At 39.9% G+C, this 25,407-nt stretch overlaps 1 protein-coding gene across 5 annotated transcripts in view; it reads right to left on the bottom strand.

Moving 5' to 3' along the window:
• NRCAM (neuronal cell adhesion molecule) overlaps nucleotides 1-25,407 on the bottom strand; it is a 320,887-nt gene that overhangs the window by 166,430 nt on the left and 129,050 nt on the right. For all 5 annotated transcript variants that reach the window (XM_070369605.1, XM_070369599.1, XM_070369603.1 and 2 more), the window contains exon 3: nucleotides 572-649. The gene's annotated coding sequence lies outside the window, so the exon portion shown is untranslated. The remainder of the gene's footprint in view (nucleotides 1-571; nucleotides 650-25,407) is intronic.

The following is a 25,407-nucleotide window of genomic DNA, read 5'->3' as shown; positions in this document are numbered from 1 at the left end:
TTAGTTCCCTGACCAGGGACAGAACCCACACCGCCGGAACTAGACAGTGAGGTCTTAACCACTGAACCAGCAGGGAAGTCCCACATTAAAACTTCATAAGCAGACTTGGGTATTATTCGGACTTCACGGTGAGACACACAAAAATCATGTACGAATAATATGTTCTCAGGAGATTTTTGATAGATGACTGCATCAAAAAGAAAACTTTTCTTATAAATAATTCCTTTTAAATCTTTAATTCCATCAGAAACATATAGTTTACCAGCAGTGCCTTTATTCTGCTGTCTACTTTCTAAACTTGATATGATTCATGATTTAGTAACACAAAAATCTTATTACTGTGAAAGGATGCAAAGGGCTGGTTTTCTTCCCTGTGTATTTGATCCATTTTTCTTGACATGCAGTATGATTCATGATTTGCAGCCATATCCCTACTCTCTGTTTTTCATCATACTCTCTGGATGGACAGTATTCAGTATGGCAATAATATTACACAATCACATCATTTTATGGTATAATTCCCATTTTGAACCAGTAACTAATTTAAACCTTTCAGAAGATAAACTCCTACCTTTGAAGAAGATCTTCCTATCTGAAGAAATTGTTCTTCCTTTGACTTCTTTAAACGAAAAGTCTTCTTAGCATTCCTCTGTGGGTTGAAGAGTGGGGAGACTGTTAACAAGACATTCGTCATCCATCACCACAGTCAATGCATTAACTCCAACTGACTCTCTGATGGGAAACACAATTACAGGGGAAGCCCTGCATGGAAAGACAAATTATGTATAGATTTGCCAGAACACATCTTTGCTGGTTTCAATCAAAAGTGACATCAGAGAAGTGACCAAAACTCTGGTGACCATACCCTCAATGGATCCCAATCAAAGCATCATGTCTGTGCCTTTTCAGTTTATGGGAATGGAGGGGATACAGAAAATGCATGCATACAGTGCAGCTACAATACCTCCTTGTTATGGGATGATGATGACTGAAATGTCTTATTTAGTAGAGTAGGAAATCTTCTATGTTTGAAAGGCCTCAAGATCTCAAGTGTTAGTCATGTTAGTCACTCAGTCACGTTCGACTCTTCACAACCCCATAGACAGTAGCCCTCCAGGCTTCTCTGTCCATGGAACTCTCCAGGCAAGAATACTGGAGTGGGTTGCCATTCCCTTCTCTAGGGGATCGTCCCGACCCTGGGTCTCCCACAATGCAGGCAGATTCTTTACCATGTGAGCCACAATATGAGCTGTGTGACTGAATATGGTACCACTTTCTGGGCCTCTGCTTTTGTCTTTAGTAGGATTTTAGAGAATATAAGAGCACCTACTAATCAGCAAGCTTCAAACTTTATGAGCATCAGAATCATCTGGGTAGCTGGCTACACTTTAAATTCTTAAGCTGCCAGAATCAAAGAGGGTCATAAAGAGATGATAGGAGCAGTCCAGAGCAGAGAAGACCCACCTGGGCTTTGACAAAGGGCCAGCTATGGACAATCCAGAGCCTGACCATCTTCAAGTCTCCTCTCCTCATCCTGAATGTTCCCAATGTTCCCTTTGCAAATATTCCAGCTGAGAAGTAGCCAGCAAAGGACAGTGCAGACGGGAGGAAAACAATCACAGCTGAGTACATTAGGTCTCTCTCTCTTTTTTTAAGACAACCAATTCAGGGACATCCATGGTTTTCTAAAAGAGAATCTGTGGCTTTTTGGACTTTGGACTTTTGAAAACAGAAGTCATACTATCAACCTCTGAAAAACCTTTCAGAGAAGAGACACAAGTGTCAATTCAGGAATTCCTGGCTTAACTCAAATATGAAGACAACTATGAATCACAAAATGATTCTATTACCAAAATAAAAAGATGTGTCATCGTCTCAGATGTTGTAGTTTAGGCACGTGTTATAAAATATCTTCTGTGTTCAACTGCAAAAAGCTTTATCTTAATTACATGTAAAACCATTCATTTGATTTTCATTGGCTCTGATGCAATGGTATTTTATCAGTACAAAATGTTAATGGTGCAGAGGTTAGTAATTCTTTCTTGAAATTAAAATCAATTTAGGATAGATGAGGTTTTATTTGTCATTTAGTTCCCACTTATAAAATCTCTATAAGTGTGTAGGAAAGAGTCTACAAGTATTTGAAGCTATGTCTATAATAATAATTCAACCAAACATTGAATATTTGATATGCATCTGTCAAAAGACTGGATAAATATAAATAAGAAGATAAGAATTAAATACGACATGTTTCATACATGAGAGATCTTAGTCCACGTACTGATGGGAAAACCAGAACTACCATCAGTCACCATAAAATGCAATATTTATAGAACATACTATGAAACCACAGACTCTTGAGAATCCCTTGAACTGCAAGGAGATCAAACCAGTCAATCCTAAAGGAAATCAATCCTGAATATTCATTGGAAGGACTGATGTTGAAGCTGAAGCTCCAATACTTTGGCCACCTGATGTGAAGAACTGACTCATTAGAAAGGACCTTGATTCTGGGAAAGACTGAAGGCAAGAAGAGAAGGGGACGACAGAGGATGAGATAGTTGGATGGCATCACCGACTCAATGGATATGAGTCTGAGCAAGCTGCAGGAAATGATGAAGGACAGAGAAGCCTGGTGTGCTGCAGTCCAAAGGGTCACAAAGAGTCAAGCGGCTGAACAACAACAATGAAACCACAAAAGAACAACTGATTCTACAAGGGGGCATCAAGGAAAGATTTCCACAGGACATAACACTTAAAGATGGGTAGAAAGGTTTCCACAGGACATAGCACTTAAAGATGGGTAGAGAGGGCATTCTCAGTAGAGGGAAGGAACGGCAATGACCAAGAGGGTGGTATGTCCCCACTAGTAGAGCAATGGAGCAACAGGCACAGTGATGGTGGGAGGCAGGGAATATGGCCAAGAGGGGAGGCTACAGAGGTCATATGGTACTAGAGAGCAAGGGACCTTTAGCACCGACCAACTGACAAGTCTAAACTCGAACCCGAGCACAATGCAGTCCTGCTGAAGGTTTTAGGCAAGAGGAAACAACAGTTGTCAGCAGTGTGGTAACTGTCCAGGAGGGTAGAGACTGGAAAGGGAGGCTACTCTGGGGAATGTTTCAGTCACCAACAAAGAAGATTTTTGGCTTCTGGGTGCATCCTCCCAAAGCCCAACCCTAAGATGAATCAGGAAACACTGACGGAACACTGATTTAGGGGTAAGAACACTGATTTGGCCATGACATTTGACATTATTACAAGAAATAATGATCTTTATTTAATTAATGGACAGATTTTGTGACTTCATTGTCCTAATACGTGAGTGCATCTTTAGAAGGGGAACTCCATCAGGTCAGCATGCATGTGGGGTCTCACTTCTCTCCCCTCCACCCAGCCTTCTCTGCATCTTTCTGCATTGCTCTCCCCTAGGACAACTCAGCTCTGCTTCTGGTCCCGCCTGGGGGCATGTGGGGTAGCCCAGTGCCAGGTGTGACACTAGGGAAACCCCTCCTGTGACCTTTCTTTCTGTTATGATATGTGAGCCTTGATTTACTGGTATCCTCACACTGCAGTGCTAGTATCTGACACTGGTTTGGGCTTAAGGGAATCAGACCCTGCCTAACGGAGGGCACTGCTTCCAGGTCATTACTCACCTAGGGGAAAGGAGCCTGTCACCTCTTCCAGCCTAGAGTAACAGAGCTCTGCCCTGGGATTCAAGACCAAGGCTTCAGCTACTCATGCAAGTGTATTTCCTCTTGCTTTGGCAATGACCTCTACAAGCAGAAGGTAAACATTAGGGAATCTCATAGGCAGAGGAGAAGGTAAGCATTCTTGGGTCCACTGACCAAAATAAACCACAATCCTTTATCTCCAAATAATCTTGGTAAGGTGGATATGCAACTCAAAAGGTAGACTGTTCTTCTTAAGGTAGACTGTTCTTAAAGTTTCTTCTAAAACAAATTTCTCTGTATGGTGAAATCAACAGAAACTTAGAGAGTGCCTGAGTTTGCTGATCTAAGCCCTTTAAAAGTCTCTTTGCCCCACCTATTTGGCACCCTCATTGTGTCTGAAACACTAACATCACGTTGCTGGGGAGCTGCTATTGAAAAATCTGTATTACAGATGACTAGAGGCTACAGTTAAATATTGGGAAGTGAGTCCATTAAAGACACAGTCAATAAAATTGATTTTACTGTAATTTTTACCTGGAAGAGCTAAGAGAACTAACATGGAACAGGCTGTACTGTGTCCCAGATGCACAGGTAATACACCAATTCTAGAAGCATCATTACTGCTTGGACTCAGGGGCGGAAAACTCAAGCACAAAGAGGTGAAGTTAATGACCCCTGTCACACAACTGGCAAATCCTTCACTCAGAGCACAAGACCACTTCTGTCTGAATCCCAAACTCCTGCTTTTTCTATTTCTTCCTTTTGAGAGAGGGTAGGATAAACTTGCAGTGGGATGCTACTGAGATGGAACTGAGAGAGCAGGAAATTCTCAGAAAGAGTGGTCAGACTGAGAGGATGGCATCAAAGAAGCTGAGAATGAAGAGGGTCAGGAAGGGAAAAGGATGGTCCACAGGGTCAAAACCTACAGGAAGGACAAATGGCGAGATCTCAGCTGCTGTCAGACAGAAGTCCCCGAGGTGCTGAGCTGGGTACTACCCTCCGCCCTGCTCCCTGTTCAACACAGCTGGACTAAGCTTTCCAGCTGTCAGCAACACCTATGCACTAGCATGTCTATGCCTCTCTTCCAGGAATGCTTTTAATTACTGCTGCTAAGTCGCTTCAGTCGTGTCTGACTCTGTGCGACCCCACAGACAGCAGCCCACCAGGCTCCTCTGTCCCTGGGATTCTCTAGTGTCTCACAAAAGGGGCAGGTATGAAAATACTACTGGGTATGGCATAGAAGATGTTCTGAACATGGATTTTAAAAACGAGGCAGTGCTGCGATGAACATTGGGGTACACGTGTCTCTTTCCCTTCTGGTTTCTTCAGTGTGTATGCACAACAGTGGGATTGCTGGGTCATAAGGCAGTTCTATTTCCAGTTTTTTAAGGAATCTCCACACTCTTCTCCATAGTGGCTGTACTAGTTTGCATTCCCACCAACAGTGTAAGGGAGGAGGGTTCAGGATGGGGAACACATGTATACCTGTGGTGGATTCATTTCAATATTTGGCAAAACCAATACAATATTGTAAAGTTTAAAAATAAAATAAAAAAAAAAAAAAGAAAATGGAACAAAAGCAAAAAAAAATAAATAAAAACCTAAAGTCTGTTACATAAAAAAAAAATAAAAAAATAAAAAGGAGACAAAGAAATACTGTTCTTTTGATAAGTTTGCATTATTTTCAGTATGATTCAATTCAAGGTAAAATGACCTAAAAAAAGCACACCTGTGTAATTTCCCACAGGTTTGGTTTCCCGTAAGCATCATGTGAGAAAATGATTTTATCCTTGCTTACCTATACTACTGAAAGGGGCACTGCCTCATTTTTAACCTCCTTCTGATGATGTAAACCCTCAAACCTTTGCAAAGATCACCAAAAGACTATGTATTAACTGTATTACCGTGTCAGCAATTATGCCAAACATTTCTAGAGAACGAATGCTTGTTACATCCATTACTCTTGCTTTGACAACTGTATCAATGGGCTTTCATCACTCTGACACATATTTAGGTCAATGGCATAGGGTAATACATCATTGTGAAGGATTATTTTTCCAATACCAAAGTAACAATTTAATTTTTTCTTAACCAAAATACAATCAACTTATCCTATTAAAGAAAGTCAGTTCTAACTCAAAGGGTCAAGATAAAATCTGGTGTAATTTAAAGTTGCCTTCACGAAAGATGAATACCATCTAGGTGAAAAATGTAACAAATCCAAAGGTCAAGGTACACAAGGTAAAACAATTACAAAAAAAAAATGAATTCAATGGTGCATAAGATTAAAAATTTTCAGTATTTCAAGAAAGTGGATACTTGCCTTGGCCAGTCATAGAAAAATAATAAAATAAACTTCCTAACAGCTCCAAAATAAATTTAATTATTGATTGGTATTTTTGGCATAATTTGTTTTAAAATTAGAATTCACAACATTCAATACAACCAAAAATCTATTTTGCAAACACTGTTAGGAAATAGTATCAGCAAGGAAAAATACTTGAAATCTCATTTAGTTTATACTCTTCAGCACAACTGTGAGGTCATTAAAAATGCTTACTCTGGTTTCTGTGAGGTTGATTTCTAAAAACTGGTCTTAGGGATGATAATCTACCCTTTGGGGTAGATTACATCAAAATATCAAACATTTGACTTCCCAGTCCAATTATATTTTCAATTGTGACAATTATTTCCTGTTTACACTCTTAAAAATATACAGTTTTCTGAACACTAATTCTGGAAACCTTATACATAACAATATATTTATATGCCTGCACTATTACATATTTAAGTCGCATGCAAAATCGTTTTGTGCTTTTATCACTAGGAAATGATAGTAATTTACAAAGTTATTTTTAATCTTTGGTCTTAATGAAACTTCAGTTGTATCAGTCATGGACTAAAACCCAAACTCTTCTTTCTTTTCTTAACTTCCTGCCTTTGACATGATCCTTGGACTGAATCTGGGGCTCATTCATACTTATTAACCAGAGAGAAAAGGATAAATAAACAACCCTATTAAAATTGGCATTTATCTTTGGTTTCTCTGGGGTGTGCCTGCCATCCAGCAGCCGAATTCAGTTCAGCATGGCAGAAAGCCAAAATCATCTTGAAACCCAGTTCTCCCCATTTCAGCAGCCTATGAAACAAAATACATTCCAAAAGCAGAAAGTATGGTCTGAAATAAAGCAAGTTCTCCAACTAGTACCTCAACAAGATGGCACCCAGAGGGGCCCACCTCCACCACAACCTGGCTGGCAAGGGTTATGAGGACACAGAGCCCGGACTTTTAATTTTAAGTTTAGTGTCAACTTCAGCCTACCCTTACAAGACCAATAAACTTGTTGCATGTGTGTGTGTGTGTGTGTTATTCACTTAGTCGTGTACAGTTCTTTGTGATCCCATGGACTACAGCCCAACAGGCTCTGCTGTCCATGAGATTCTCCAGGCAAGAATACTGGAGTGGGCTGACATTTCCTCTCCAGGGCATCTTCTTGACCCAGGGATTGAATCTGCGTCTCTTACGCCTTCTGCATTGGCAGATGCGTTCATTACCACTTGCGCCACCTGGACTTGGGACCACCTCCATGACCTCTTAAAAGTCAGGGTAGAGTGAGGTAGAGATCCATTCTGATGGGAAACTCTCGGGTGAACCAATGTGCTTTTCAGAGATATAAAGCCTGATAAATCAAATTAAACAGACTGAAGACAGACCCTCCCCAGAAGCTTCTGCCTGTTTTAAGTGACATTGTCACCTGCTACCTTGTAGACTGGTGCAAACAACCAAGAGTAAGCAAATCACACTGATGTTGGATAAATGCCGTCTTACTGCCTGTCAGTTTCCCTGGCCATCATGCTGTTGTACCCATACATTACTGGAACATTTCACGGTACCTAGAACATGCCACATTTCATGGTTTTCCAGGAGGAATAACTATAAGTGGAAACCTAGAAATCCAGTTGGCAGTAATGCTAGCTGTTCATCAAAGAGCCATTGTTCCCTCTGTCATGTAGAGGGGCTGTGTGGAAGAGGCTCCTGTCCAGGGTCTATATTTCCAGACCCCCTTGAATTCTAGAAAGACCTTGAGATGTAAGAGCGCTAATATGTATCACTTCTTTGCCCAGATGTTTCGGAAGCAAGTGTGTCTTTACCACACATCACATATCCCCACCATTGGCTGGATGTCAATACCCAACGTGACTGTGGAAGCCACATGGCCTGGCCCCTGTCACTGGAGGTCCCTGAAGGGTGACAAGCAGAGATCCTTCCCACCTGGCAGATAGTCTGTATTACTAGCACTGGACTGTGAGGAATTGGAAAGGAACAGGAGTTGGAAAGGAACTCTATTTTTTTTAGAAAGAAAGTGTTTCTACTGTTCAAGGGTTTGTTACAACTGCTAGCTCTGCCCTATCTAATAGAGTCAGCATGCCACGGACACAATAGAAACTTTAAGTTAAATCTATTCCCTCGTTGATCCCTTTTCTGTGTCTATAATCTAAGAGGAACAGATTTAATTTTATAATATTAGTGTATTCAGAGCAGTAGGGCAAGAGTGATTAAAGGATATTAAATAAGTCCTCTTAAAGACAATTAAAATAACTGTTTACTTCATTGAGGGAAGAAAAAGCTTAAAGGAGGCTGGTTGAACTGTCAATATATGTCAATGAACATAAAATCTTAAAAATTTTATATCACAGATAGTGAGAAACTATTTCTCAACTTCACTGAATATAAACCAAACAAATACAGAAGATTTAAGGTGATGGTATAAAAAATAACACTGTACCTAGAACATGGGTAAGATTGAAAATAGAGTTTTTCTAATTTACGGTTACCAGGGAGGAATGGTGGGAGGGATAAACTGGGAGGCTGAGACTGACATATCCACAAAACAGATAACTAATAAGGACCTGCTGCATAGCACAGGGGCTCTTCTAGTTCTCAAAACTCCGCAATGACCTACATGGGAAAAGAATGTGAAAGAGTGGATAGATGCATATGTGTAACTGGTACAACTTTGTTGTACAGCAGAAACCAACACAACATTGCAAATCAACTATAGTCCAATCATTTTTTTTTTAATGGCTACAGCAGAATAGTAAGTATTGAGTTAAAACCTCGGCTTTTAAAATTCATCATCTCTCTGATCCATTGAAAGCAAATTAAGCTTTCTTGAAAAAAGAAAAGAAAACAGACTTTTTGAGAGAATCTGACTCTTTGTAGGCAAGGATGGAAATCCACTCTTGTAATAGGCACCCCCGGGAGTCCTGGGGGATGCAGCCCTGGGCCACACCACGGGCAACATGGCAAAGATGGCTCAACAGGGAAAGAGGCCACTTTGTGAGGTTGTCACATTTCCTTCCTAGAAGAAAGCAGAACTGGGAAGGTCTCTTATACACAGGGTGGAATACAAACTCTTCCAACAAACATTACAGAGCTCCAGGAATCCAGACAAGTTAAGATATGATCCCAATCCTTAAGAAGCTTACAGTTTTAGGACAGTGACAGTGAGTGTATATCTGTGTTTGTGTATGTGTGTGTGTGTGTGTTGTGTGTAGAGAAAAGAGGAAACCAAGATGATTCCATGTTGAACCAGGGGAGATGAGAGCTTGTCTATGGGTGGGCAGGTGTCTCCCGCCATGGTCCCTGGTTCCCCAGTCTCTCCAAGGCATCCTTGTCCTGGAACACAGTCTCCAGATAACGTTACCACCCACCAAGACACGATGAAACAGAGGCACCCAACCCTATTCCAGAAGCAAAAGCAGTTCACTTTTCTATAGTTTACATACCAAACTTCCATGTGAAGTGATGAGAAGAAAAGATCCAAGGGAAATTAAAAAAAGTTTTCTAAAACCACATGGCTGTGTGGGGAGCCACTTGTTTAACGGGTAGCTTCAGTCTGGGATGATGAAAAACTTCTGGAGACAGATGATACTGATGGTCATACAGTGGGAATGGGCTTACTGCCCCTGAACTACACATTTAAAAATAGTAACTTTTACATTATATATGGGCTTCCCTGGTTGCTAAGTGGTAAAGAATCCCTCAATGTAGGAGACTTGCAGGAGACATGAGTTCGATCCCTGGGTAGGGAAGATCCCCTGGAGAAGGAAATGGCAAGTATTCTTGTATTCTAGTATACTTGCCTGGAGAATCCCATGGACAGAAGAGCCTGACAGGCTATAGTTCTTGGGGTCGCAAAGAACTGGACATGACCAAGTGACTAGACAACAATAAACAGACTTCCTTCTAATTCCATTAAATTAATGAATATAGGATAGTTGCCAGAAAAAAAAATTCAAAGTACACCTTATATTCTCTCACCAATATATTGTGTCCTTGAAAAAGTCAGGCAAATATTAATCTATTCAACAAATATTTAATAAGCAACAACTATGCTTTAGACATTCAGAAAATGAAGATCATGGCATCCAGTCCCATCACTTCATGGGAAATAGATGGGGAAACAGTGGAAACAGTGTCAGACTTTATTTTTTTGGGCTCCAAAATCACTGCAGATGGTGACTGCAGCCATGAAATTAAAAGACGCTTACTCCTTGGAAGGAAAGTTATGTCCAACCTAGATAGCATATTGAAAAGCAGAGATACTACTTTGCCAACAAAGGTCCATCTAGTCAAGGCTATGGTTTTTCCTGTGGTCATGTATGGATGTGAGAGTTGGACCGTGAAGAAGGCTGAGTGCTGAAGAATTGATGCTTTTGAACTATGGTGTTGGAGAAGACTCTTGAGAGTCTCTTGGACTGCAAGGAGATCCAACCAGTCCATTCTGAAGGAGATCAGCCCTGGGATTTCTTTGGAATGAATGATGATAAAGCTGAAACTCCAGTACTTTGGCTACCTCATGTGAAGAGTTGACTCATTGGAAAAGACTCTGATGCTGGGAGGGATTGGGGGCAGGAGGAGAAGGGGACAACAGAGGATGAGATGGCTGGATGGCATCACTGACTCGATGGACGTGAGTCTGAGTGAACTCTGGGAGTTGGCGATGGACAGGGAGGCCTGGTGTGCTGTGATTCATGGGGTCGAAAAGAGTCGGACATGACTGAGCGACTGAACTGAACTGAACTGATGCCTTAGACACTGTTCTAGATACTGAAGATAAGAGTAGTGCACACAATAAAATCCTACCATCATAGAGCATTTATTTATTCATCCCCTCAATAAATATTAGTTAAATGGCTATGACTTGCCAAGTCCTATGCTGGGCACCAGCGATACAATGGTGAAAACACAATGAAAACATCCACAAACCAAACCCGTTCTTGCCCTCATGAAGCTTCTAGGCAACTGCAGGAGACAGATATTGATCAAATAATCACAGAAATGAATTGAAAATAATAATTCTTTTTTTTCCTTTTCACCTAGAACTGTACTGAACAACATATTAACCATGTTATAACAATTCTTTAAAGTCTTCAGTGCAGAGCTGCATGGGGCTCCTAGTGTGTGGTGATGGAACTGGCTTTGTCAAGGAGGCTGGTCTTCCTGAAGGAAACAATGACTGGGCTGGGATGTAAGAAATGGAGCTGGGAAGAAGGGTGGCCTGAGCCCAGCAGAGGCAAAGGTGAGTAGCCCCAGTGAGGCTGGAGAAACAGGCAGAGGCCCAGCCCTGCGGAGCCCTGGAGATCCTTCAGTCTTTACCTCAAGCATCATGGGGAGCCCCAGATGCACTTTAATGAGGCTGAGGGTAGGAAAGGAATGATTTCATTAGAAATAATACTTATTTTGCTGCTTTAACAATTTTAAAACAGCAAAGTGAAAATGAGGGCAAAAGCAAGTGAATTCCTATACAGTTACAAAAATAGGTGAAGCTCTGAAGCTTTCAGATGAAAGGCAGTAGTTAACATATCAAAGATCATCATGGTCAGCTGAGAAATTAGAAACAGCCCTCTGTTTTTTAATTCTTTTGTGTTGATCAAAACATAGTCTCTTAAATTTCTACTGTATACTCTATTAATGAAGTAGAACTTGATTAAAAGTGAGTCACCTGAATTTGCAAGCCTGATAAATTAAGTTGCACACACTTGATTAATACTCTTTCAAGTGGATATTTTGCAGGGCGGGGGGTAGCAGGGGACAAGGGAAACTATTTGATGAAAAATAATGAAGTGTATTAAACTTCACAAAATATGATTACTTGGCATCTTTCATTAACATGTAAAGTGAAAACGGGACAGTTAACTAAATATTGTCCTAGCTTGATTAATATTTATGGATGTGAACAAAGAATCAAACGCACAGTGTTTCTTCCTTTAAAATATGGTTGTCAATGCTAATATATGCTGCTGAATGGGAAAAACATTCAGATTGGCATAATGCTGTGTGCTAAGAGCACATATATAAGGGAAAGGAAAAACCCTACCTTTTGTATATAATCAGGTTTGTCATATGCTCCCTCTTTTAATTTGCACAGATTTAAACATTCAGTAAGTAGGTGACAGAAATTTCTGCATTTCAAATTCTGGAAAAAAATAGGAATAAGGAAACATCAAACTCATAATTGTGTCGTTGAGCTGCTCTGACCCTAGAACAACACAGTTCATCCCAGACTATCTCTCAAAGTTCAGAAAAGGTGTATAGACTTGATCCATATGATATGCACAATTCATCTTTCCACCAAACTCATGATACAATTCAGATCTGTCAATTCATTGTTCTGCCTAAGTTACCATAAGAATGCAATGTAAACAGCCAGAAGAATGCTCCCAAGGATGCTTTATCCACATTTTATTGTAAACTACCAAAGCCTCCTTGATTTTATAGGTCCCAGTGACTAATGACAGATTATTTGCAGAGGCCTCTACATCTATCATCTTTAGGGACATAGCCTTACAATATCTTAATTTTAAAGTTTAATCTGACTTGATTTAAAGCCTAGTAATTACCCAGGTTCGATCCCTGGGTTGGGAAGATCCCCTGGAGAAGGGAATGGCTACCCACTCCAGTATTCTTGCCTGGAGAATGGACAGAGGAGCCTGGAAAGCTACAGTCCATAGGGTTGCAAAGAGTCAGACACGACTGAGTGACTAACACTTAAAAAAAAAATTATATTCAAACAATTTACACTTTGGCCCTACACATTTAAAAATAACTTTTAAATTGCATGTTCAAAATTATTCTAATTTTTAAGGCAAAGTTTTAAATGTTCAATTAAGCTGTCCATTGTTATCAACACTCTAGTTCACAGTCTTAGCAGATGTTACAAATAATAAGTCAGACTGTAAAGAAAGGGATGAAAATGCAATAAATCAGATTTAGGGCCAGTAAAGAGTAATGAATGCATTAAACAATTAAGAGTATCATTTGCACATCTTTTGTTGTTGTTGGCACTAAACCTATCTCACTATACAGATAAAATGAGAAGAGGTCTGAAAAACTTTCAAACATTCAGATAAAGACCAGGCATTTCTTTCTTCTTTCTTTATCTTAGATATGAGTTTTCAAAGCTGGCAAGCCCCTTTGGTTTCCAATTTCCTTTTTGCTCTGGTTTCCTTGTCTCTTCTCGATGCAGACATGAATTCACAGGCAGTCTCCTCACTTTCACTTTCCCCACAGCTTCCTGAGCAGTTGCCACGCTCACTGAACTCAATTTGCGGTCTTTTCATAATACTGCTCTGGAAAGGAATGAACCACAACAGAAACAAAACTAAATGCGTTCCAAATACAACTTTGATGTCACTCTAGAGACTTTGACTCTGTTTCCCATAATTTTGATTGGCACCCGAGACCACCTAATGAGGATTTTTGCCTCCATTTCTTAGTTGTCTATACAAGCGCTAATTTTCTTTTCTTTCTTTTTAAAACTGTATTTCCCAAAGAGCTTCAGAACTGGCATTAGGTACTATCTGTCTATCTACTGGCCCTGTGGCGTGTGGGATCTTAGTTGGCTGACCAAGGACCGAACCCGCACTCCTGCACTAGAAGCAGGGAGTCTTGACCCCTGGACCACCGGGGAAGTCCCTGCGAGCACTAATTTTCCACTTTAGTTTTTACATTGATTTTTTTTTAGTCAGAGGGAACTTTCTGAGCAAGAAAAGAAAAAACAAAACAAAACAAAAAAGCAGAGGAATCTAACAGGATTTCAATTATGGCCTGGGAGAACCCCTAATCACACTTAAGCCCACCAGTACAGATTTCTCCCTAGCAGTCTCTGGGCAGAGTGGCCTAATCCTGATCAATACCAAAATGGCTCTGGGAGTCTCAAGTCTCTAAATCAGCCTCTCAACTTGAGAATCTGAAATTCTTGGTCTTATAGAAATCACAATACTATTAGTTCCAGATCACTGACCAAAGTCAAGACCAAATATGAAGCTGTCCATTTAAAGAGGTCATCTTTAATGTAACATGATCTGTAATAAATGAGCTATTATTTCTAAATAAAGCAATCAAATTATGAATTCAATAGCTTACCAGGTGACAAAACAGCTTACCTCACTGTGTACAAAATGGGGTTAATAATCCTGACCTAGCTCCTGAGGTCTCTAGGGCCAATTCATTTAAGAGTTGTCCAAGTGCTGTATAAATGTTACTGGTGTTATGAAAGCTTGGTTTTATTGTCATCAGAACACTACCATCATGAAAAGGAATTTAGAGGTTTGGTCAGAGGTGAATAAACAAAGCAAAGTCTATGCTAATACAAGTACCCTCTGACCTTGGATCACTGAACTTGAAAAATCACACAGATCAGAATGTAAATGAAGTTTGCATTTTCGGAGACACAGTTTTTGTTATTTTATTTCCTATTCAAGTTCTCTGCTTTGAAATCACTACTTTGGAAGCAAAACAAGCAATTCCATTTTCAATTTCCACCTCCCCACCGTTCCCCCGCTTTTTGCATTATTCTCATCGCTATTCCCAGCATCATTTGCATTAAAGCATGACACTGAAGGCATCCAAGGCCTTTCTTTCTGAATCAACTATCTGGCACACCCAGGAAACATGCCTGTCAGTACACATGGGGTGAGTAGATACCAGTCTTCTTTAAGGGTTTTTTTCCCCCATATTGTATGATTCCTAGACTTTCAGTTTCCTTTCCCCAGTTAACTTTCCATGATTCATTTGTTTATTTGGCAAATAGTTACTGAGTGCCTAGTAAGTACCAGGCATGTCCCAGGTGCTGGAGAGAACAGTGACTAAACAGGACAGAAATCCTGGCTCTCATATAACTTATATTCTAGTGGGTGAAGACAAGCAGAAAGCAAAATAAATAATTCAATAGACAGAATATGTTAGAATGAAAAAAACAACATATGGTGAGAGGATGGGAGGGCAGAGATGGGGAGCTGTTGACATTTTACATATGATGGTCAGGGGAAAACTCCTTGAGAATGTGTGATCTCAGTAAAGATTTGAGGAAGGTGAGTGTGAGAGCCATTGGGAAAGGGTTTTGCAGGTAAGGCAAGAGTTCTAGGAAAATTCAGAGACTCCGAGGTAGGCATTTACAAGTTTTTTGTTTGTTCGTTTTTGGGGGGTTTTTTTGGCCATCCAGTGCAACATGTGAGATCTTAGTTCTCTGACCAGGGATCAAACCCACAGCTCCTGCATTGGAAGCAGGGAGTCTTAACCACTGGACTGCTAAAGTAAGTCCCAGGAGTTTGCATATTTGAGAACAGCAAGAAGATCAGGGTAGCTGAAGGGAGTGAGTAAGGGAGAGAAAAGCAGAAGACGAAGGTAGACGTGAAGTGGGGCACCAGATGAGCTTGGGCTGGTTTTTCATTGCAAGGCCTCTGGCTTTCCCTCTGCCTTAAATGGAAAGCCCTTGAGAGGGGTTCTGAGCAGAGCAATGACATGATCTGAGGTCCATTTTAAAGTGTAAAACAGGCTGCATTGAAAAACAGGCTGCAGGGGAGTAGAGTAGAGACAGGAAGACCATGCAAAAGGCTATTCCAACACCTCTGAGCACATATTAGTGACTTGTTCCAGTGGGGGTGGGTGGCACGTAAGTACAGCTTCGTGGTTTTCAATTAGTAATCACATCCTTCTTATTCATTGTGCTGTGGTTGCTTGAATTACTTCACTCTCTAAGGGAATATTTTTTCTTCAAAACATTCTCTTCTATACCCTCCCTATTGACAATAATGCTTTCCCTCTCATTAGACCATCTTAGACAGGGTCAAAACATCCCACATTTGGATGTAGTCAAATTAACAAGGAGATTACAGTTAAGAGATAAACTAAGGTGTATTAAAAATGAGGTTATTATTCAAGGGAAAATCTATTCAAATCAGGTAGCCTCCAATCTAGCAGATGGAAAGGGGCTCTGAGAAGCTTTACGAAATGAAAGACTTTTATAGGCAGAACGGAGCAGGAAGAAGGAGTTATACTAGGCAAAAAGCAAGTTTGTTATTGCAAAGCTACTCTCCTTTAGCGAGCAGCAGAGGTCTATTAGGCAGATGACCTCACTAGTGCTGATCAGGTGACTCCTGATTGGCTGGTTTAAGATTCCATTCCTATGCAAGTAAAAACACAATGAAGTATCACCTCATACAGGTCAGAATGGTCATTATGAGAAAGTCTACAAATAAATGCTGGAGAGGGTGTGGAGAAAATGGAACCCTCCTACACTGTTGGCGGGAATGTAAGTTTGTACACCTACTATGGAGAACAGTAAGGAGCCTCCTTAAAAACCTTAAAAATCAGAATTATCATGTGATCCAGCAATCCCACTCCTGGGCACATATCCAAAGAAAACTGTAATTTCAAAAAGATACATGCACCCCAACATTCATAGCAGCACTATTTACAACAGCCAAGACACGGAAACAACTGAAGTGTTCATCAGCAGCTGAGTGGATGAAGAAGATGTGGTATATGTATACAATGAAATACTGAAGTGACCTGAAAGTCACTCAGTTGTGTCCGACTCTCTGTGACCCCATGGACTGCAGCCTGTCAGGCTCCGGGAGTGGATTGCCACTTCCTTCTCCAGGAGATCTTCCCGACCCAGGGATTGAACCAGGGTCTCCCGCATTGTAGGCAGACGCTTTACCATCTGAGCCACCAGGGAAGCTGACACAAACAACTTTATCAATGAAACAGACTCAGAGAACAAACCTGAGGTTGCCAAAGGGAAGAGGGAGTCGGGGAGGGATGGACTGGGAGTTTGGGATTTGTAGATGCAAACTATTACGTAGAGAATGGATAAATAACAAGGTCCTGCTGTATATCACAGAGAAATATATTCAGTATCCTATTTATTGAATATATTTATATATTCAATATATATTGATAAATATATCAACATTTATTATGTGACAAACCAGAATGGAAAGAATATGAAAAAGAATGTATATATGTGTATAATTGAGTCACTTTTGCAGCATGGCAGAAATTAACACTGTAAATGAACTATAAACAAGCAAATAAAGCTCTTTTTGTAACATTTAGTAGTAAGAAAACTAATAAATGTTTCTTTAACATTAATCACAAATATATGTACAGAACTACACATAAACATATCTAATGTGCTCGATGAGATATGCAAAATTAATACACAAAGATATATCAAATAACTCTTCTACTTTTTGAGTGCTCCAAGGTCTCAAACATGACAAGATTAACAAATCTGGCTTGAGAGGTATGTTGGTACCAAAGAGAAGTGTAGCTAACAAGGACTTCCCAATAATCAGGGCACTCTGAACACTGAAAGAGGCAGATAAGAGTGCATCCTCACAATTTTATTTACATTAATGACACGGTAGTGAGTATTTCAATAGGGGCCAAAGCTTGAAAGCATTTCAGATTCCATTTGAATTTCAGGGCCAGGCTATTATGCAATAGAGTATCCATAATGAGATTTCCTGAGAAAAATGAAAGGAACTATGAAAAGCAGAGTACAGTCAAGAATGACAAAGAGAAGTGTTGACCAAGTAGCAGAATTAAAATCTAAGAGCACAGTTATTTAAAGAGTAGGAAAATTCAGAATGAAAAGAAAGCAGCCATGGGAAATGAATGCAACTTGTTAACACCAGAAATAAACACTATTCTTGATACAATTCACAGAAGCATGAGTCTTAGGTCATGTGTAATATAAAGGGAAATTTCATTGATTGAATATTTCCTTTTCTGGAAATGAAATATAAATATCAAGTTTGAGAAAGGTGCTTTTCTTTGAGTCCTATATGAAATTAACAAAGCAATGCAAATTTCTCAAAAGAATCCAGTGATGAGGGAGAAAAGCACGAAAGCAGTGGAGACTTCTTTTGACAGAGAGAAAAGGAAGGAGGCATGAACCTCATGAATCATGTTGCCCTTATCCTTCAATTCTTTTAACATCACTCAGTGATTCTGGCATCTTTCTTCTCTTTTCTCTCACTCTCTTAATTATTCTACTTTCAAACCAAGGGCTTTGATTTTAATATTTTTAATCTACCTAACACCAGCTGTTGCCAGAGTCTTCCTATTAAAGGACTTAGTTCAAAGAGCCTGATCATTACAGCAAACATTGAGCACATGGAGGCTACAACGTTTTGGAGAGAACACTCGTCCGAATGCCCAAGTCAGAATCCACCCCTGCACGTTCCTCCTTGCAGAGCTTGGAGCCTGCCACTGAATCTCACTTTTCTCATCCTTAAAATAGGGATCATAAGACATGCCCTCTCCAGAAAATATGCCCAAGAGGATCAAACTAGACATTGCAAACTGAAAAGCACTCTAGAGGAATGTTACTTTTACGGTTATTTTTACATTATTTTACTATTGTCAATAGAAAGTATCAACGATAACAAAAAACTGCCCCAGGAAAATAGCAGAATGTCTTTAAATACACTATTCTATGTCCTGCTGTAATAAAATCAGATAGCAAGTATTTCCAGGGCTGTTTTAAAGGATGCCAAACTTTGTTGCATTAGTGTAATTAAACCATGTTTCATCTCATGAGGGTCAAAAAACTGAGAGATGTGGAATATAATCTCACAGGTGGTCTTTGAAGATACTTCATGAGCTAAAGCTAACAAATCCAATTATAGCATTAAAAAAAAATGTGCTTCTAATCCAGCTTTTCTTGTTCTGTTGACCTTTGTGGAATATAGGAGAACTAATACAGAAAACTTGCGGGAAATTCTCAAGCTAGTGCAGAAAGAATGACAATAGAATTCTCTTTCAAATAAAAAAGGGAAATGGCTAAAGTTTATACCACATTTTCTGCATGGAAAGCACTATAATTACAGTGTAAAGAACAACAGGAATAGAGCAGATAAAGCCTGGCTGGAAAACTGTTTCAAGGTAATATAAAAATGGTCCATGAGACCATTAAGAATAAATAGCTATATGCAGGATGACAAAATACACTGACATTCTGTTGCTATAGCCTGAGAGCAAACATAAGCTACGAGTACTTACTTTTCCCTGAACTATGCTTGCAGTTGAGCGGTGAAAAAATACTTGAACTAAATTTGTCATGCGCTCATCCAAGTCTTTCTTGTCAGTGTTTAACAAGCCATGTGAAGGACACTGATTTTTGATACAAACTCCACACACCAGATCAGCACACTAAATGAAATCAAATCAATGAACAGAGATCAGAAAGCTTGAGACCGCCTTTACGGTTGGAATACAATTCTAATTTTGGCTTGGGTTTTAAACAGATCATTAAAATGCTACCTGGGAGAGGGGACCAAGATCCATCCCTTCCAGGAAACAGTCACACCTCGCTCCCTCTGTATAGAAACAAGCCCAGATATTACCTTACAGATAAAGTTATCTTACTGCTTCCTATTTCTTTTCAGCAGCAAAAGGAAAATTTCAGAGAGCCCTTACCAGCATATTTCTGCAGATAAAACACTGGCTTCTGATCCCTGCTGTGGCTGGACCCTGTGCAGTAAAATGGTAAAGCCCTCTCTGCGGCGATCCAAAGCTGCTCAGACCTCCAGGGCCTCCCAGGGTGATCAGGCAGCCTGGCTTTGTGGCAATACAATGGGGGTTAAACATTTCCCCATATCCATTGAGAAGCAAGAGAAATCTGTTTAGTGGCTCCAAGTTATTTAGCAAAGTGCACAATAGGTGATGGTTTGGTAATATTATTGTTTTAAGAAGTAACCGCCTTGGGATTAGCAGATACACACTGCTATACATAACAAAGATTACCAGCAAAGACTTACTGTATGGCACAGGGAACTCTAGTCAGTATTTTGTGACAACCTATAAGGGAAAAGAATCTGAAAAAGAACAGATATAAATATACAGGTATGAATGAATCAATGTGCTGTGCATCTGAAACTAACACAACACTGTAAATCAACTATACTTCAATTCTAAAAAATTTAAAAAGAAGGTACCTGCCATATTTTCACCTCTGATGGGAGAAGTAAGGTGTTATTTTTAAAAACTTACTATTTTTTCTTTACTTTTTCAATTTTTTATTGAACTATAGTTGATTTACAATGTTGTGCCAATCTCTGCTGTACAGCAAAGTGACTCAGTTTGTACATACATAGATCCATTTAAAAAATATTCTTTTCCATTATGGTTTATCACAGGATACTGAACTGAATATAGTTCCCTGTGCTATGCATTGCTGTTGCTGCTGCTTCAGTCGTGTCCAACTCTGTGCGACCCCATAGATGGCAGCCCACCAGGCTCCCCCATCCCTGGGATTCTCCAAGCAAGAATTCTGGAGTGGGTTGCCATTTTCTCCTCCAATGCATGAAAGTGAAAAGTGAAAGTGAAGTTGCTCAGTCGTGTCCGACTCTTCGCGACTCCATGGACTGCAGCCCACCAGGCTCCTCTGTCCATGGGATTTTCCAGGCAAGAGTACTGGAGTGGGGTGCCATTGCCCTCTCTGGCGCTATGCATTAGGACCTTGTTTATTCATTCTATATATAGTAGTTTGCATCTACCTACCCCAAACTTCCAGTACACCCCTCTTTCTACCCGCCACTTGGCAACCACAAGTCGGTTCTATGTCTGTTTCTGTTTCATAGATAGGTTCATTTGCGCCATATTTTAGATTCCACACGTAAGTGACAGCATATGGTATTTTGTCTCTCTTTCTGACTTACTTAGCATGATAATCTCTAGTTGCATCCATGTTGTTGCCAATGGCATTATTTAATTCCTTTTTATGGCTGAGCAGTATTTCATTGTATATATGCACCATATCTTTATCTATTCCTCTGTCGATGGGCCTTTAGGGTGTTCCCATGTTTTGGCTATTGTGAATAGTGTTGCTATGAGCACAGGGATGCATGTACCTTTTTAAATTATAGTTTTGTCTTGGTATATTCCCAGGAGTGGGATTGCTGGATCATATAATAATAAAATCTACTGTTAAGAAAACTCTTAGAAATCCTTTCTGGTCACTGCTTAAATACTTTTTCTTTACAGGACACAGTAACTGCTTAAGATGGGCTTGTTTTTTTTCCAGCATCAGGACCTACTTCACAAACATGTGTAACCTGTCGTCCAGACTCCCACCGACCATTTCTGCCTTTTTCTCCTTCCATGGCAGCCTATGTGCTTCAAATAATCCAATGTGAGACCTTAGTAAAAACAAATACTATAACTGTTTTTCTTTGTTTCCTTTCCCCTACTGACTTATTTCTCAATTTCAGTCCTCCCATGGTCATCAGTACTCACCTATCTGACTTGTAAAAACTTAAAAAAAATTGACTATTATTACTCTTATAAGCCAGGTATTATTGACACATAAGTACACAAATAAAAATAATAAATAGAAGGAATTTTCATTAGAGTGCTAAATACTTCAGGGTTAGATTTTATGTTAAGAAGACCTGAAGAAAGTAATGGAGGGTGTTCTGAAATGTCGTATGTATTTTTATAGCTATGACCTCATTGTTGGCATTGCCACAAATCCTTAAGCCCCTTGTTTCTGGTAAAATTTCTAAAGACTATTTTCAAGCTTCAAGGTTCTCTTAAAAAGCTTCAAGAAAAGAAGAAAAAGTCAATAAAAGTCATTCGCCAGCTATGGTTCAAGATTAGAAAGTGTCCATTTACTAGATTTTCAATGACAGTGATTTACTTCCTATAGGAAAAAAAACCTAAAAATCTGTTCCCCATTTATTACAGTGATGGTCGTGAACAATGGGTGGATATATATCTTTAAAGCTCTTTTCAACATTTAAGACTTGCTTAGAATCATGCTTTTCTTCACAAAAGCACAACCAACATGTAACACCGTCTCCTTCAAAGCACAGTGTCAGGGAGATTAACAACAACCAGGGCCACGTGAGCTCGGAAGCCCAAGCAAGTAGAGACATCAGAGCATCCTGACGGGGTCTACCTCTGTGCAGCTGTTTCTCTGCTGAACACGCCCTAATGAGCTTTGAAAAAACTGAGAAACTTATGCTTTCAAAAAACTTGGAAAACATAGACTAACTTTCAGACTTTTTTTCTTAGTCTTTTAAAAGATAAAACAAGTAGAGGGGGAAAGCCTTTAAAGTTACTTCTTCCTAATGACATATCTGCTGCTCTGTATACATGTTATTAATGGTACCAGCGGACAGGAAACAGTAAAAAATCAGCTACACGTGTCAATATACGGCACACACGGTTGGGGACAGAAACTGCTCTAGACAGCAGCATTTCTACTTGCTTTCCCTTTGGGTATTTTCCCATCATTTCTTTGGAGTGACTGGGGAGATGAATACACAGAGTACAGAAGTTTGTATGAGCAATGACAATAATTTGAATGACATTACAATGATGGATATATGTCATTATACTTTTGTCCAAACTGACAGAATGTACAACACTACTCATCTCATTAAAGTGCACTCTAAGATGAACTGGGGACCTTGGTGACTGTGATGCGTCAATGCAGTTCATCCTTGGTTTAAAAAAAAAAAGTATCACTGTACTGATAATGGCTATGCATGTGAGGGAAAGCAGTATACAGGAAATTTCTATACCTTCCTTTCAGTTTTGCTATAAATCTAAAACTGCTTTTAAAAGGGTCTCAAAAAAAATAACACCCAAGGTAGACGTTTTGGGTAAAATTTTTGTTTCACTTTTATATATGCGTGTATATATATATAAAACATATGTGTGTGTTTATTAGATTGTGATATAAAAATGAAGTTTTTAGATCAAAAAAGTTTGCAGGGCACTGTAGTTAAATTATACCAGCAAATAAAAGCCCAAATTAACCTAAAAAAAAAAAAAAAAACTCTCAAAATTTAAACCTTCCCATTGGAAAGAGAATGTGCCTATGTCTTTCTATGAATATGTTAACATAACCTTTTCTTTTCCGAGTGGGCTATTCCCACAGGTAGAAAAAAGGCTCACACACTGATGTGAAAGAAGGCTGTTATTTTAAAGGACAGCGTAAGGACTACTTATAAAACGGTGCTTTAAAAGGCAATTGTGTTCTGAACAGTCAGGGCTGAAAGGAGGAGAGACAAGTGTGATTATGCGGCTTGACTGACCGAGCCTAATCAGGATTATTTCGGCACACTGCTTCCCTACAGCCGTGGACCCATTAAACGCTAAACGCTTCTGCGGGCCCACTTCCCGCTCTGTCTCCCACTGTGACCCGCTACTTTTCCACACTGGTTACTCACTGGGCTTCTCAAAACATTTTTTGGTAAACGGAGGTACCGTTTAATAGGCTCCTCCAAAGTCATCATCAAATCTGTCATTTTTATGACAAGAGTGGGTACTGTCCCCACTTTAAAACAGCACCATTTGGACTGTTACACAGAAGGGTGCCCTTGGAAGTAATTCTGTTACCTTCCAATATATTTTTATTAAGCAAAGTGGAAGTTGACAACTACAACTCTTTCCATAAAAGCTGCTCTGGCTTTGAAAACGTCATTTTGGAATATCTCATTTAAACTCATGAGGCGATGAACTCTTATCACCCTGTGGACCACATCATTCTCAAAATGGTGGCTCCAATTTGGGGACCAGGCGTTGGTAACTTTGGGCATCAAAATCTACACTCTGCTTTCTGTTTCCCTATCCTATCCTCCATGGACAGACAGGAGATCAAACCAGTCAGTCTTAAAGGAAATCAACCCTGAATCAAACCTGAATCCTCATACTCATTGGAAGAATTGATGCTGAAGGTGAAGCTCCAGTATTTTGGTCACCTGATGTGAGAAGCCGACTTATTGGAAAAGTCCCTGATGCTGGGAAAGATTGAGGGCAGAAAGAGAAGAGGGCATCAGAGGATGAGATGGCTGGATGGCATCACTGATGCAACGGACATGAACTTGAGCAAACTCCAGGAGACGGTGAGGGATGGGGAATCCCAGTGTGCTGCAGTCCCAGGGGTCGCAAAGAATAGGACACAACTGGATGACTGAACAACAACATCCTGCAGGTGGTCCAGACTCGGCCATTCCTGGTGTATAACTGATTTTCTACACGTATGACGTGGTACCCATTTTAATTGTAGAATATAAAAATATTAGATGTGCTTTTTCACAGATATACTTCATTTAAACCCCAAATTACGTATCTATACAATGAGAAGTTTTAATTTTTAAAAATTGTAGTATGGCTGATTCACTACATTGTGTTAGTTACTGCTGACAGCAAAGTGATTCACTTATCTATGTATAAAATATACATTCCTTTTTCCATTATTTTCCATTATGGTATATTACAGGATATTGAATATAGCTCCTTGTGCTACACAGTAGCATCTTGTTGCTTATCTGTTCTATATACAGTAGTTTGTACCTGCTAATCCCAAACTCCTAATATATTCTACCCTCTTTCCTCTTTGGGAACCATAAGTTTGTTCTCTATGTATGTGAGTCATTTCTGTTTCATAAGTTCATTGGCATCATATTTTAGATTCCACATATAAGTGATATCATATGGTATTTGCCTTTGACGTGAAAGTGAAAATGGAGAGTGAAAAAGTTGGCTTAAAGCTCAACATTCAGAAAACGAAGATCATGGCATCCAGTCCCATCACTTCACGAGAAATAAATGAGGAAACAGTGGAAACAGTGTCAGACTTTATTTTGGGGGGCTCCAAAATCACTGCAGATGGTGACTGCAGCCATGAAATTAAAAGACGCTTACTCCTTGGAAGGAAAGTTATGACCAACCTAGATAGCATATTCAAAAGCAGAGACATTACTTTGCCAACAAAGGTCCATCTAGTCAAGGCTATGGTTTTTCCTGTGGTCATGTATGGATGTGAGAGTTGGATTGTGAAGAAGGCTGAGTGCTGAAGAATTGATGCTTTTGAACTGTGGTGTTGGAGAAGACTCTTGAGAGTCCCTTGGACTGCAAGGAGATCCAACCAGTCCATTCTGAAGGAGATCAGCCCTGGGATTTCTTTGGAAGGAATGATGCTGAAGCTGAAACTCCAGTACTTTGGCCACCTTACGTGAAGAGTTGACTCATTGGAAAAGACTCTGATGCTGGGAGGGACTGGGGGCAGGAGGAGCAGGGGACAACAGAGGATGAGATGACTGGATGGCATCACTGACTCGATGGACGTGGGTCTGGGTGGGCTCCGGGAGTTGGTGATGGACAGGGAGGCCTGGCGTGCTGCGATTCATGGGGTTGCAAAGAGTCGGGCACGACTGAGCGACTGAACTGAACTACTTCATTAAATATGATAATCTCTAGGATCCATACATGTTGAGGCAAGTGGCATTATTTCATTCTTTTTTAATGGCTGGGTAATATTCCATTGTATATATGCAACAAATATTCTTTATCCATGCATCTGTTAATGGACACTTACGTTTGTTTGCATGTCCTGGCCATTGTAAATAGTGCTGCTATAAA

The sequence above is a fragment of the Bos mutus genome, chromosome 4 (genome assembly GCF_027580195.1).
Source record: "Bos mutus isolate GX-2022 chromosome 4, NWIPB_WYAK_1.1, whole genome shotgun sequence".
NCBI classification, from domain to species: Eukaryota; Metazoa; Chordata; class Mammalia; order Artiodactyla; family Bovidae; genus Bos; species Bos mutus.
The sequence above is the reverse complement of the archived record's forward strand: the minus strand, read 5'-3'. Positions and strand labels throughout refer to the sequence as shown.